Here is a 14,730-nt window from a genome sequence, read left to right as displayed (position 1 = left end):
GTCCAGGAACCACCATTATACACCTGATATCTACAGAAGCACAAAAGGGAAAGAACGAGAAGAAGGGGACCAGGAACACCCGGCAAGGCCAACACTGATAAGACATGAAATTGAGTCCGCGAAACTCATCCTTCAGGAAAGAAAAGTTCTTCTTTACTATCAAATGCCAAGAAAGAACACCCAAGGAATGACAGATTTTGAAAGTCACAGTGGATGCTGCCAGTAGTATACAAAGATAGAAGGTCTGAAGGCACCTCCTTGCAGATCACTGAATTAAAACAGGAACTCTGTAATGAAGAAACCTGATGTATACCACTTTAACCAAATGACCAAAGTTATCATGACCAATATTAAGACAGACCAACATCATGGGCCTGCCTCTGCCTATGATACACTGAGATTAACACCCTTCACACAGAACTCTTGCCAAAATGTAGAACCTGAATCTATTCTTGAGGAAATGTCAGGAAACCAAAATTGCAGGGTGTTCTACAAAGTACCTGAAATGTTCTCTTTAAATATTTCAGTCAAGAAACAATTTCTTCCAATTTGTAAGGACAAAACGCACGCTCACAGGTTAGATCTCAGACTGAGGAAAACCATCAATAAAGTATATTGTTGGAACAATTCATGAAATTTGAATGTGGACATGGACAAGATAATACTGAGTGCACTTAATCTTCTTGATGTGGATCATTAGGCTATGGTTACATAAGAGAATGTCCTTTGTTACAACACACACGCTGAAGTAATGGGGTAAAGGGACACAGTAATTCCAACTTATCTACAAATGATTTCAAAAAAGCTATATGTGTAATAAAAAATACCTACATACTACATACACATGAGACACTAAGATAGACCTACATACTACATACACATACTAAGACACATGAGGCAAAATGTACAGGAGACCCAGGCACTATTCTTACAAATGTTTTTTGTTTGTTTGCAATAACCACTGAGCTACATCCCCAGCCTGTTCTATTTTGTTTCAGACAGGATCTTATTAAGTTGCCCAGACTGACCTCAAATTTGTGATCCTCCTGTCTTAGCCTCCCGGTTGCTGCAATCATAGGCATGTACCAAAATGTCCATTCTCGCACAACTTCTCTGTAAGTTTTAAACTTGCATCAAAATAAAAAGCTAAAAAAGAAATCAGGGGCTGGGGTTGTGGCTCAGCAGTAGAGCACTCACCTAGCATACACAAGGCCCAGGGTTCAATCCTGAACACCACATAAAAATAAATCAATAAAATAAAGCTATTGTGTCCAACTACAACTAAAATATAAAGATTTTTTTTTTAAAAGAAAGAAAACAAAATACAAAGCACTTTAAACAGATTGCTGAAATGATGCTAGCTCCAAGACTGTCAGAAAGGACCATAACAGGCTCGAAAGTGGTGGCAGATACTAGGACTTCAGATCAGACCTGTGAGAGGTGAGGCCCCAGCCTTCAGTTCCTGCCTCATCCTCATCACTGCTCCTGTTCTGGTCACAAGGGACCCTTAGGCTTCTCCAATAGGCCACTTTCTCTGATGTCAACAAGCTTTGTACATGGAGTTACCAGTCCTCAGGCGCTGAGAGGGTCACTCTGGCTTATTTTTCAAGCACCAGCTAGTGTCACCTCCTCTCCCACTCAGTTGGCAGAGTTATCTGTGGTTCCTTCTCCTGGGATCTAATGACACTTTGTACACTGTGGCTTCTTCCCTAGGTTCCCATAGAACCTTTATTATCATTATCATACGCCATGACTATCACATGTTCAAGCAGCTGCCTGCCCTACCAGCCAATGTCCAAATCTTAATGACTTCTGTGCCTCCTGTCCACAGCTGGTACAGCAGCATAATCCCAGGAGATTAAAAGGCATCACATCCCCCACCGGCCATGGAATAATCCAGCATCTCTCTAACCCTGGAGGAAGACCACTTTTCAGAGGAAAGGCCCAGGAGTATGGCAGATGACCCTGCACTCCCTTCCTTCTTATAGACCTACATGAGCGTGAGCTGACAAAGCCTACAAAGTCTGAAGCAATCAAAATTTACATGCTTGTATATAAAGGACAGAAGGAGCATGCATAACCACAAAGAAACATGAGGTGGGCGCAGCGGAGAATTCTTGTAATCCCTACAGCTCGGGAGACGGAGGATTCCATGTTCAAAGCCAGCCCCAGCAAGTTAGTGAGACCCTGTCACAAAATAAAATATTAAAAAAGGGCTGGGAATATGGCTCAGTGGTTAAGCACCCCTGGGTTCAATTCCGGGTACCAAAAAAAAAAAAAAAAAACACCTCACCAAAAACGTGAGTGTAGCATGGATTTACAAAAACAGTGTCAGGAAGACTAATGCTGCACGAGCTGAGGCTTCCCCAAAATGGTCACAACAACGAAAAGGGATTTAAAAAGTTATTTTTGGTGTGTGAATAAGAATAAGGAAGGGCTAGGCTAGTTTCGTGCCTTAGAATTCCCTGCGAAGTAAAATGCTTTTTGTCCCAAAAAAAAGAGAAGAAAGGGAAAAGTAGATAAGGATATGAGGGAAAGAAAACAAAGCCAGCAGGGGTGGGGAAATCTTATGAAACCCTAAATTCTACTTTCCCAGTCAGGAAGCCCACAGAAATATTTTTCAACACCTGCCAATGGTCCTGGAGCAGGGGAGGACACCAACAGGCACAAAGGGCAACACCATTCCCAGCCTCCAGTCGCCTCAGTTTGAGAACCATGCCGGGTAAGACCCCTGAATGCATTCACAGAGGAGCCACAGGAGCCAGGTTCCACAGAGGACCTCAACCTGTCCATACCCAACCAGTTTAACTCCTCTTGTCACGTGGTCAGTGGGTCAGCAGATGGAGAGATCCCATGGCGGCCCAGTCACAAATCCGAAGGCTGTGGGCCAAATCTGCCAACAATCTGCTGGAAGGCCTACACGGTATTCATATTTTTGTTTATTTTGCCAACATTTAAAAATCAAACTGCACACGAAACTTGGGATTTCCTTGATGGTCCACACCTCTACAGCAGCGGTGACTGCTGAATCACAAAATGTAAGTGCTCCAGCTCATTCTCAGTTCCACCACTCCGTACTGCCTCGAAACCAAGGTCAGGGGTCAGGGATTACTTACTAATTGCCTGAATTAATTATCACTTCATTCACTTGTGTTACCTGCCAAGCCCCTGAAGGCTTTTGAATGTGCAACTCAGTCTGTAGAAGTTCAAATTTCACAAGGTCTGCTATGGCCCCTCTGAGGCTGGCTATGGAGCATCACAGCTGTAAGGGCTGGCTCACCACTGGAGACAGAGCACAAGTGGGATGTCAAATGATGGGGGATGAATCTCTAGAAGCCCACCACAGGGCTTTGTTCTCAGAACTGTCCAGTTCAACATGTTTATCAATAACAATAACAATAGAGAGGGCACACTTATCAAACAGGCAGATGTTGAAAACAGGAGGGCAGGCTGGGGTTGCAACTCAGTGGTAGAGCACTTGCCTAGCATGTGTGAGGCATGTGTGAGGTTCGATCCTTAGTACTACATAAAGATAAATAAATAAAATAAAGGTATTGTGTCCACAAAAAAAAAAAAAAAAAAGGAGGGATAAAGCTATGCTGAATGACAGTGCCAGAAGTCAAAACGTCAACAGGCCAGAGAGAAAAAAATCTAACAGGGTAAGTACGGTCCCGTACTCACGCCCCAAACCACATCTACACAGATTAAAAATGGGGGAAGCAATGGCAGCAGAGCACATCCAACTGTCTCAGGAATCGAGAGGGAGAAAAGACTGAAGGCTAACTGGAGGTATACTCAGTATGACATGATATGGCAGCATCAAAGGGTCTCATGACCCACAGTTTTTTCAAACTTTGTGATTACAATCCAGAGTAAGAAACACATTTTACACTGTGATCCTTTATGAATTTATAAACAATGTTTTACAAAACACTACTTCCCTTTACTAGATAAATATGTCTTTCTTCCTTCATTTCTTAATGTTGACCGATATCTTTTAAGTCTATCTCACAGTCTACTAAAGGGTCCCATACACAGCTACCTAAAAAGGACCTGTAGCACAGGTGGAGGTGGCGCCACTCTGCCCAGACAGTCCCTATCTGAACACAGAACTTACTTCCCTTTAGGGACACATCCTCCGAGAGCACAGAGAAGAGTGAGCAGGACAGCTCAAAACCATAGAGGGTAGGTACCCCATAAATACATACAAGTATAACTATGTTGTCAATAAAAACAAGCAATCCATAAAATAAATACGTCCCATTTGGTCCTGAAAAACTTAAGGTCTTTAAACATGTCATTTGGGAAAAGAATTAAGAGTTCTGAGTAGCCCTAAGGGTAAAGCTATAAACAGAACCTAGGCTCCTTTTAAGGAGAGAATTTTCCTAATACTGCAATGAACCCAGTCCCCCAAACAGCCAGAGGGTAATGAGTTCTTATCAATGGAGACTCTAGACAAGGAAACCCAAGACTTGTCTGGCAATTACTGGTAGGGAGGGCAATGTTGGAGGACAGACTCCAATTTAAGCCCTTTCAAAGTCCCAGCTCAGACATTCTTCAACTCTAAACTCTCCATACTTTCCCTCTTAATTCTTACTGTCCTCTGGGTTCCAGCAAACACCATGTGAGGAAGCTCCTAAATGTCTGCTTCCTGCCTGGACTTCTCAAGTGCCCTCCAGCCAGCTCTAAACCCTGGAATGTGTTCCACACCGAGAGTCAGCTTGTCTAAAATGGAACTAAACTTGTTTATCAATAACAATTCCCCATCTCCAGTAACTCCTTTCCAACTTTACCATTTTTGCACTTCACGTTCCCAGCCCAAACATTACCCATGTCCCTCCATCGTGCCTGGGAATCAGATCTAGACAACTTTGAATGTGTACTGTCTTTCTGTTCTATCAGTCTAACTTTGCACTCCTGCTCTCCAGTCTAGGTCTTTATGTGCACATGCACTTTTTACTGATCCTAAGCAACAGTGGCTTCTTTAAGCAACTCTATGCACCCTTAGTCCCCCATCCCTCCATACACACACACACACACACACACACAGACACGCATGCTCTTTTCTCCACCCTGAAATCTATTGCTGAACATAGTTCACCCTTCTGTGGGACTCCCAGTCAAACTTCAAAAAATCTCATATTTTACTCTTCTTCAAGCTTCAGATTTTAAGGATGACATGTTGCATATCAAGGGCTGAGTGTGTGTGTGTGGTTGACTATATTTCCCAAAGATGGCCACAATAATCCCTTCATCCCATAAATTCTTGTTTTGTGACTTTGGTATTTCTCTCAGGGATGGGTGGGGCCTGTTCCCTTCCCTTCAATCTGGGTGGGCTTATGAATATGAAAGAAGTGACACTTTCAAAGTGACACCTTAATGACCTTCAAAGACAGATCAAAAAGTTGACCCAGCCTGGGTTTCTTGGGACACTCACTCCCAGCCACCATGATATGAGGAAGTTCGGCCCGTGGGAGCCCACAAGTAGGAGTCAGCATTCCCAGCTAAGGTCCTGGCCAAGCTATGGTTAATCACCAAACGAGGGTGAAGGAACTCTTTGAGGATTGACTAACCTGGGATTCTCAAGCCTTTCCAGTTAGATCCTAAACATCAAAGGATAGAGACAAGCTACCCCTTGCCGAATCATTTCCGATTTCCCAATCCAGAATCCAAGAGCACAAAAAAAATGACTGCTGTTCTAGGCCACGAAGTTTTGGGCGGTTACTCAACAACAGACCAGACTGTAGATTTCAAGAACCTCAAGAAGATACAGAAGAAAGGTGAGGTCTATAAAAATAATGCCAAGAAGCCTGTCAGTGCTGTGAAAATAGGGCATAGCTAGGCCTGTGGGGGGAAGATCAGTTCTCCCTACGCAGGAATGCATGTGAGTACATGGGAGTCAGAAAGGGTTCATCTCAAAATAACCTTTGGGATGAGGCTGGAAAGATGGGCAGGTATTTTGAAAGAGGGGCAGGAGGAGGAATTCTAGACGGAAACAATGAAGGAATAACATATGCAAAGGCTTGAGGATGGGTGAGCTGCTCTGTGTGTGTGTGTGTGTGTGTGTGTTTAACTAGTGACTGAACTCAGGGCCTTATGCATGCTAGGCAAGCACTCTACCACTGAGGGAGAGCCCACAAGTAGGAGTCGGCATTCCCAGCTAAGGTCCTGGCCCCACTTGTTTTTAAATTTTGAGACAGGGTCTTACTAATTTGCTGAGGCTGGCCTAGAACTTTCAATCCTTCTTCCTTAGCCACCTCTGTCGCTTGAATTACAGGCCACTTCATCCAGCAGTTGTTTGTGTATCTATTCTAAAGTAGGAGGCAGAAGGTGCATAGGCTACAGCATGAACACAGCAGATTTATAATTCGGGACATTCAGATGTCCCCACAGAGCATGCACTACAGGATTCAAGGCTGGTGATCGAAACACCAGTTAGACTAATGCCACTGCTCAAATCCACAATAGTGAGGGCCAGAACCAAAGCACTGGCTGAAATGGGGAAGAAATGTGGTCATGGAGGTATATGATCAATTGCAGGGAGCGAGACAAGAACTGAATCAACTCCCTCCTAGGAAGTCTTCCTTGACGCACCACAGGGTCTGCCCCAGACTACAGGTACAATCACCAAGAACAACTTGTTCTGTTAGGGATCTCTTCATAAAAGCATATGATCAAATGGAACTACCATTTGGCCCAGTTATCCCACTCCTCAGTTTATACCCAAAGAACTTAAAATCAGCATACTGTAGTGACACAGCCATATCGATGTCCACAGCAGCTCAATTCTATGAAAACCCACCTAGGTACCCTTCAACAAATGAATAGATAAAGAAACTGTGGTATATACACACAATGGAATATTACTCAGCCATAAAGAAGAAAGAACTACAGGTAAATGGATGAAACTGGAGAATATTATGCTAAGTGAAATAAGCCAATCCCAAAGACCAAATGTTTTCTGATATGCGGATGCTAATTCACAATGGGGCGGGGGTGGGGAACAGAGGTATTTGGACTAGACAGAGGGGAGTGAAGGGAGGGGAAGGGGTATGGGGGTAGGAATGATAGTAAAATGAACCAGACATTATTACCCTATGTGCATATATGATTACAAAACCCTACATCATGTATAACCAGAAGAATGAGAAATTATACTCTATTTATGTATGATGTGTCAAAATGCATTCCACTGTCACATATAACTAATTAGAACAAGGAAAAAAAAAAAGCATATGACCAACTACACCTTACTTCTATCACACCTTTGGAATCTAGCAGAAAACCTCTAGGATGTGTTCTATAAGATCTGCCCCCTCTGTTTCCTGAAGGACCTGGCTGTACACAGCTCATCACCCCTGTGCTTTCAAAGGAAGATCGGTGAAAACTCCAAGCAGAGTCAGTGATCTCTCCTCTATGACAGCACTGTCACATGCATAGATGGCAGAAATCAGCAAAGGCTGCTGAATGCCACTGGGAATGCCTTGGTCCCAAAGGACCCAGGAATCCAGCAACAGACCCTAGAACAGCTTGGCACTCCCATCCGCCCTCCAGAGAAGCCCACCAATGGCACTAGTGCTGCCCCCTCCCAGGTATAGAACCCTGCCCAGCCCTACTGGGATCTTCCCACCCACCCCCTATTAGGTTCCTTGCCTCCCACTATCATGTAGATGGCTCCAGTCCACCCTAGGCAAGGCCTTCCCCAGCTTGGGGGTTTGCTCCCTCCTCCAGGGGCAGCAAGGTTTTATTACCAGACCATTCAGCGGTAGTAAACATTACTCAGGCAGAGCCAAGCATGGGGGTGCATACTTGTAATCTGAGCGGCTCAGGAGACTGAGGCTGGAGGATTATGAGCAACCCAGTGAGACCGGGTGTCAAAAACAAAAAGAACTGTGGACAAATTCAAAGTGTCCCTGGGTTCAATCCCCAGTACTGGGGGGAGAGGGACTACAACAAAAGAAAATTACTCAGGCAGAGAAAACATCTTTTCAGATCCAAGAAGAGACCTAACTTACCATTCTCCTTCCTGACACTGCTGTGCATGCACTGCATTGCCACCTGCAGTCTCGGATCTCACCCACCAAAGACTTGCCTCTTCCCCAGGGATCCAGGAACCTGTGCTGGGATCTGGCTCTGCAGCCTTCCTGGTTAAGACTGCAGAGACCCTGCCCATCTCCTCTTCTACAGCAAACTCCCTTCTTGGACTCCCATATCCCCAGGTATCTGCAGGTATTCAACAGCCGCAGCCTGCCCTCTCCACCCACGGGGCTCTGGAACCCCCAGGTGCCAGGTGAGGCAGGAAAAGAGTAGAACTCCACTCAAACACCACTTTCGGTCACCAATACAGACAGAGGTACAGACACGACATAGGTTTCCCAAGTCTTTCCTGTCTCTCTCAGTATCAACACTCTGCAAAACCACATCAGCAATTCTCTACTAAAAGGAAATGGAAGAGTAAAAGAAGATGAAGGACATTATCTGGAAGGAGCAAAGTCCTCATTGGCCACATCTTCTTAGGGCCTCTAAGAAAGGGGAAGCTGCAAGATGTGCACAGAGGGCCGACTTGACCATCAGCGGTGACATGCCACGTTAGAAAAACGTGTCTAAGATGTTTTCAGCCAGAATGAACATGTCTGTAGTCAGCCTCCACAAGATTCTTCCACAGTGGAATCTCCAAGAGTGGACTCTCATGGGACTCCAAGGCAATGGTGGCTGCTTCCCTGCCAGAGGGCCAGTAAGTCCCACCCAGTGCTTTCCTGACCACACACACCACGACTCTGCGCCTCTGTTCTGTCAGCAGCTGTTTGAGGGCTTGACCCTTCCCAGCCCCACCCTTTCCCTCAGTCCCTGAGCTCAGCATCCACCTCCCAAACAGATGGCCCCATTCCCTTGAACAGTACATGGGTTGTATTTATGGCACATTGTCTAGAGTTGATCAATTATTCATCTCTTAAGAGGATCCTGCCCTCTTGGGATTTACTGATGAAACCAATCTGAGTGGAGAGACTTTCAGGGGACTCCTGCAGAAGATGTGCTTATCTGCCTGTTTTTGCAGGAGAGTGTATACATGTACGTGGGCTAGCCCAGTTGAACGTGTGCACCATCCACATCAAAACTGGCCCTCAGCAGACAGCAAACCAAAGAGGGTTATCTACAACTTCTTAAAGCCATCACATGTCGGCAGAAGGTGTTCTTGTGCGAGGTGGTGGGGGAGACGTGTTTCTCGTGGTTACTATTTACGTATCAGTAAAACATTTTAAAATCTAATGTTTTCTACTACAAAATGGTTGAATACAGATCTTTCAGTGGCTGGGGTATAATGCACAGGAAAATGCTAAAATGGGCTTAACTCCCTGAGGTCATCATATCTGGCAAAAGCAGAGCTATGACTGTTCATGCCCTCTGACCTAATAATAATTAATGCAGCTTCGAGGAAGAAAGAAAAAGAAGCAGCACCAGGAAAAGACTCTATAATGCTGATGGAACACCCTTCTGATAGGCTGAGCATCTTGCTAATCATTCTACACTTATTTCATTTAATCATCACAAACTCCCACAAGGTTAAGTAACACTCTCAAGATCACAAAGCAATCCAAAAGAGGCTGTCCATTTTAAACTTATATAAAATAAATGTAAAAATACATAAAATAGAAGAAATTAATGTTACCTATGCCAAAGATATCCCCTGAATCATTAGCAGTGTGGAACTACAAATAACCCGAGAGTCCAAACATGAGGGAAGTGGTGTCTAAAAGGTATATTTCTTATTTATGAAAATGAAATGGGGGAATAAACATATGAAAAATACTTACCTTCATCAGTATCAAAGAAATACAAAGTAAGACCGTAGTGAGATTCCATTTTATACCTATCATATAGGACTCAAGAGGAACATTGATTTGTTTGACTCTAGTCCCCCGGCCACTTACAAACTGTGACCTTAAGAAAATTAATCTGTCTCCCTTTCCTCATCTGTAAATTGGGACTTCATAACAGTACCTACCTCAAAGCTGTTACAATGATTAAACTAATAACTATACAAAAAACACTCATAACAGCACCAGATACATCGTAAGCACCATGAGAGAGGATTTTAGATCAAAACCAAGTGACTACAGTTTAGCATTCACTTTTCCTTATACCCCACTGGCAATAAGGAAAATAGGACAAACATTCTGGAAAGGTTTATGGCACTACATTTAATGTTGACCTCGCATATTCCACATCAGGAATTAAGTATACAAATGTTCACAGCAGTATTACTCAAACACTGAAGTGTGAAAATATTCTAATTGCCCATCAACCACAGAATGGACAATAGAATATTACAGAGCAGTGGGAATAAATGAACTACAGGATCATGAATGAATCTCAGAAACTGCACTGGGGCAGGGGGAGAAGCAAGCTTTGAAAGACTACATATGCTCTGTTGATCCTAAAAACCTCTAACAGACAAATAAACAAAATTAAAATGTGTAAAAATATAAACATATAAAACGAAAACTTTAAAAGGCTAACAAAAGAAAAACACAAAATTCACTCCTCCTGGAGTGAAGAAGGGGGATGGGCTGGGAGAACACACCAGAGTGGGGTCAGTGAGGCTGTCCATGTTCTAGTTAAAGTAGAGAATTCACATGTGTCTTTTATCATTATGCTTTATCTATTGAACATATAAAACACTAGTTTAATAAGCTTACACACATATAAGAAAAATTACGACATTTCATCAGTAGATTCACAATTGTTTAAAATAGGAATATGATGTATAAGGACATGTGTTAAATGAAGAAAGGCCAAGAATGTACTTCTTACATGGATACTTCCAAGGTTTTTCTGTTGGAGAAGTGAATACTATTTTAGGTTTAGAAAAACAAAAACCAAGATTCAAAATATTGCCTAATTTAACAATTTCATTCCATTAACACACATGAAACATCAAGAAGAAATACATGGCACCATGAAGACTGCTTACCTCTGGGTGGTACTGAGTGGGTATATTTTCTTGTTTAGTCTCCAAGTTTTATTGTACTTCAATTTTACTTAGGGGGAAAGGTTTTAGAACACAAACTGAAAGTTTGTGCAAACCTTGCGTGCCTGTTAATCTCTGGGACAGGAATTTGTGGGTGAGGTATTTTCTTTGCTATTTCTGTTGCTAGAGAGCTGTTCACAGCACACAGAGATCACACACGCAAAGTAAGGAAAATGCCTAAAAAGACGAAGAATACTCTGGAAGGAGAAGATTCAGTGTGGCCGAGGTGGGAGGTGGGGTGCTTAGCTTGGAACTTCCCACCCATTAAGGATTTCTGCAACTTGCTGTGGAACGAGAATTCCAAACTAAAGCCTTGTCACTGTGACCAGCGATGGACCGTCCCCTCCCAGCTCACCGCCCCAAAGCACCCCGTGGCAGGGTTGGCAGGCGAGGGCGAACAGAGCTGCAGCCACTCTGCAGAGTCCCCCGCCAGCCTCTTGATCTGCAGCCAGGAAGCAGGATCCAGCCCTCCTGACGGAAGCCCCTGTCTCAAGCAGCCGGTGGCGGACCGGCCAGAGGCCAGCAGGGAGGAAATCGAGCCCGACCACATCTGAGGCCTGGCATAAAGCAGCAGTGGCTGCCTCTGCAGCCGCCAGCACACAAGAACCAGGTCATGACGTGCAGGCGGCTCCTCAGCCAGACGCAGCCAGAGCCGGGCTCCCAGCACGCGCGCGCGTGCGGGCGCACACTCAGCCCGGCAGCGCTGGGCCACCGAGGGCCACGCTGCGCACGTCGGCAGCCAGAAAAGCCCCTGGCAGCTCCCGGGAGGCGGGGCAACCCACAGCGCGCCCACCCGGTTATTCACACCGAGTTCCAGCACCACCTCCCAAGCAAACAAGAAAGCAAACTGCTGGCACCACGGCTCCCTGACAGAGAGCCAGCCCTTGGCTAACAGCCCCACAGACTTTCCCTAAAGAGCCCCCACAGCCTTCAAAACCCAGCTCAGGTGTGTTGTTAGGAAGTAGAGCTGAGACGGCTGCTATCAGTTTTGAGTGCCAGGTGCCACCTACACTGAGCAAGCACTTTTACACTTAAATGTAACCTTCCAGTTCCCACAACTCCACATCCATTTCAGCAGGCTAGCAGATGAGGCACAGAGAGGGTAACTGACCTACTCCTCAAAATTGACAGCGGGGCAAAAGTTGAATCCAATATCAATGCAACTGATGTGGATGCCCCTGGCCTCCCAGCTACCACGATTCTAATCATTCAGAATCTGGAAAATGAGCTCCTAAATTTGAGGGAAGTGCTCAGTAATTACTAATGGATTTCAGCTTCTTCCTCAAACCCCTGTCAAACAAGTCTATCCCTTCCTCATTCCTTTTCCAAGGACTCAAGAAGACTAAAAGTCCTCCCCCACCTTTTTCATTAAAATAAATCAATCTTTAACCACCCCAAAATTTGAAGGAAAATTAAGTGGAGAGTTATCCACTTCTAAGCCCTAAGGTCAACTTTACACACTGGGCTGGGAAGTGGCAAAGGGGCATTATGTGTCAGATATGCCTGTTAAGAGACCCTGCTGCTGTTCACAAGGCAGGAAATAGGCGGGCTCAGTGGCGCATGCCTGTAATCTCAGTGGCTCTGGAGGCTGAGGCAGGAGGATCACAAGTTCAAAGCCAGCTTCAGCAAAAGCGAGGCAATAGGCAACTCAGTGAGAACCTGTCTCTAAATAAAATAAAAAATAGGGCTAGGGATGTTGCTCAGTGGCCAAGTTCCCCTGAGTTCAATCCCCAGTACCCCCCCCCCAAAATGAAGGAGTACAAATAAATTCTCTTTACCCTAAACCATAACTCCAAACAAACAAAACTCACAAGACGCATTCCACAGCCTCATTTTCCATCGTCACTGCTGGTCTGTTACCTCCAGTAACTGAACAATGCCAGTAATTAGGGTCTTCTACATGCTCACCTGTAAGTCCTGTCTGCAGTGTGGGAGAGGGAACAGCACCTTAGCCCAGCCACACCCATTCCCTGCTCCTTAAGGCTCAGGAGGGGTGAGGAAGGTCCTAGGAGTCCCACTCCTTTGGCCTCTATGGCAGACCACCCAACCTCCTGCCTACCCTCACACCTCCTTCTCTCCCTCTGTTTTTATGATCCTGCTGAATCCTGGTCCTCCTCCATTCTCTTTCCTTCCTTCATCCTCTCAAGGAGCGGCTCTCCTCCTCCTCTCCCCCGACTCTTGGAAACCTCACTTCCTTTCAAGACTACATCACCCCAGCTTGCACCAACAACCCAAAAGCTTCTTTCTCCCTCCACTGTCCTCCAGCTGCCAGACATGATTCCACGTGGATGCAATTTAAAGCTCATACATTTAAAACATAACTCAGGGGCTGGGATGTAACCCTTTGGGGTAAAGTGCTTGCCTATTATGTGCAAGGCCCTGGGTTCAATTTCCAGTACCTCTAAAGAAAGAAACTAAATAAGTAAAACCTAACTTAGCACCTGTCCTCCTTTACCCAGCAACTCCTCCTCTAAACAATCCCTCCCACTGCCTTTTTTTTCTCTTTTTTCTTTTTTTTTTTTTTTTTTTTGACAGTACAAGGGAATGAACCTAGGGCCTCTTTAGGCAACAACCACTGATCTATCTTTCATTTAGAGACAGTCTCACCAAGTCGCCCAGGCTGATCTTGAACTCGTGATCTTCCTGCCTCTGCTTCCCGAGTACCTGGATTATAGATATACACCTCCATGCTGCTTGGACAATACTTTTCTTTAGGAAAAAAAAAAAATCATGTTAAGGGCTAGGTGGAGTTATAGCTCAGAGGAGTTGCTAGTTGTGTACAGCACTTGCCTAGCACGTGTGAGGCACTGGGTTCGATCCTTAACACCACATAAAAATAAATAAATAAGACAAAGTATTGTGTCCATCTATAACTAAAAAAATTTAAAAATAAAAAAAGAGCTATTCTCCTGGGTACCCTATTCAAACCCTCCATCGCCTTCAGTGTCCTCATCTTTACATTTCCATATGCAAACAAAACTGAAACCTGCCACATGCTCCTCTTGAGAGCACTTCAAATCTGCCTTCTTTCAGTTGACTTATTCTCTGAATCTCTCACAGGACAATCACAGTAGAAGATTCCTTGACTGATCAGCCCACCTCTGCTTTCATCCCAGCAGACCACTGTTAGATTCACATTCAATCTACTGAGCCTAGAACCTCGATATCGCATCCCCCACCCCACCACAGTCCCCTCTAATTCATAACTTTAATCTTCTCTTTTGGTTCAAACCGTAAAAAACTATCTTCTCTTTTGGTTAAAAAAAAAAAATCAGTAGATAAGTGAATGAATGAATGAATCACAGGTAATAAAGGTCTTTCCATCAAGTAGTGATTCTCCTAAGAACTTAAAACTTACATTTGTAAAAAGTCTTTTCTAAACTTAATGAAAACTGAAAACTCATTATGAGAGGAATGTTCTGGTAGACTATGATACAACTCAATGGAATATTATGCAGTTGTCAAAACCCTTTACTATAAACACTAAGGGAAAAAGATGGATGAAACAGGAAGCAAAATAAATAAATAAAAGCAAAATACGATACTGTATAAAAGTTTTGATTGGAACAATGTAAATCTATATATGAAAATGATAAAAAGGTAGTTTTTGTTTGTTTGTTTGTTTTGGTACCAGGGATCGAACCCAGGGCCACTTAACTCCTGAGCCACATCCCCAGTCCTTTTCTTTATTTTTTATTTTG

General features: G+C 44.2%; 1 protein-coding gene across 1 annotated transcript in view; it reads right to left on the bottom strand.

Annotated features, from left to right (window-relative positions):
* Tet3 (tet methylcytosine dioxygenase 3) overlaps positions 1-14,730 on the bottom strand; it is a 93,736-nt gene that overhangs the window by 43,023 nt on the left and 35,983 nt on the right. The window lies entirely within an intron of this gene.

This window comes from Urocitellus parryii, chromosome 12 (genome assembly GCF_045843805.1).
Source record: "Urocitellus parryii isolate mUroPar1 chromosome 12, mUroPar1.hap1, whole genome shotgun sequence".
Classification (NCBI taxonomy): domain Eukaryota; kingdom Metazoa; phylum Chordata; class Mammalia; order Rodentia; family Sciuridae; genus Urocitellus; species Urocitellus parryii.
The sequence above is the reverse complement of the archived record's forward strand: the minus strand, read 5'-3'. Positions and strand labels throughout refer to the sequence as shown.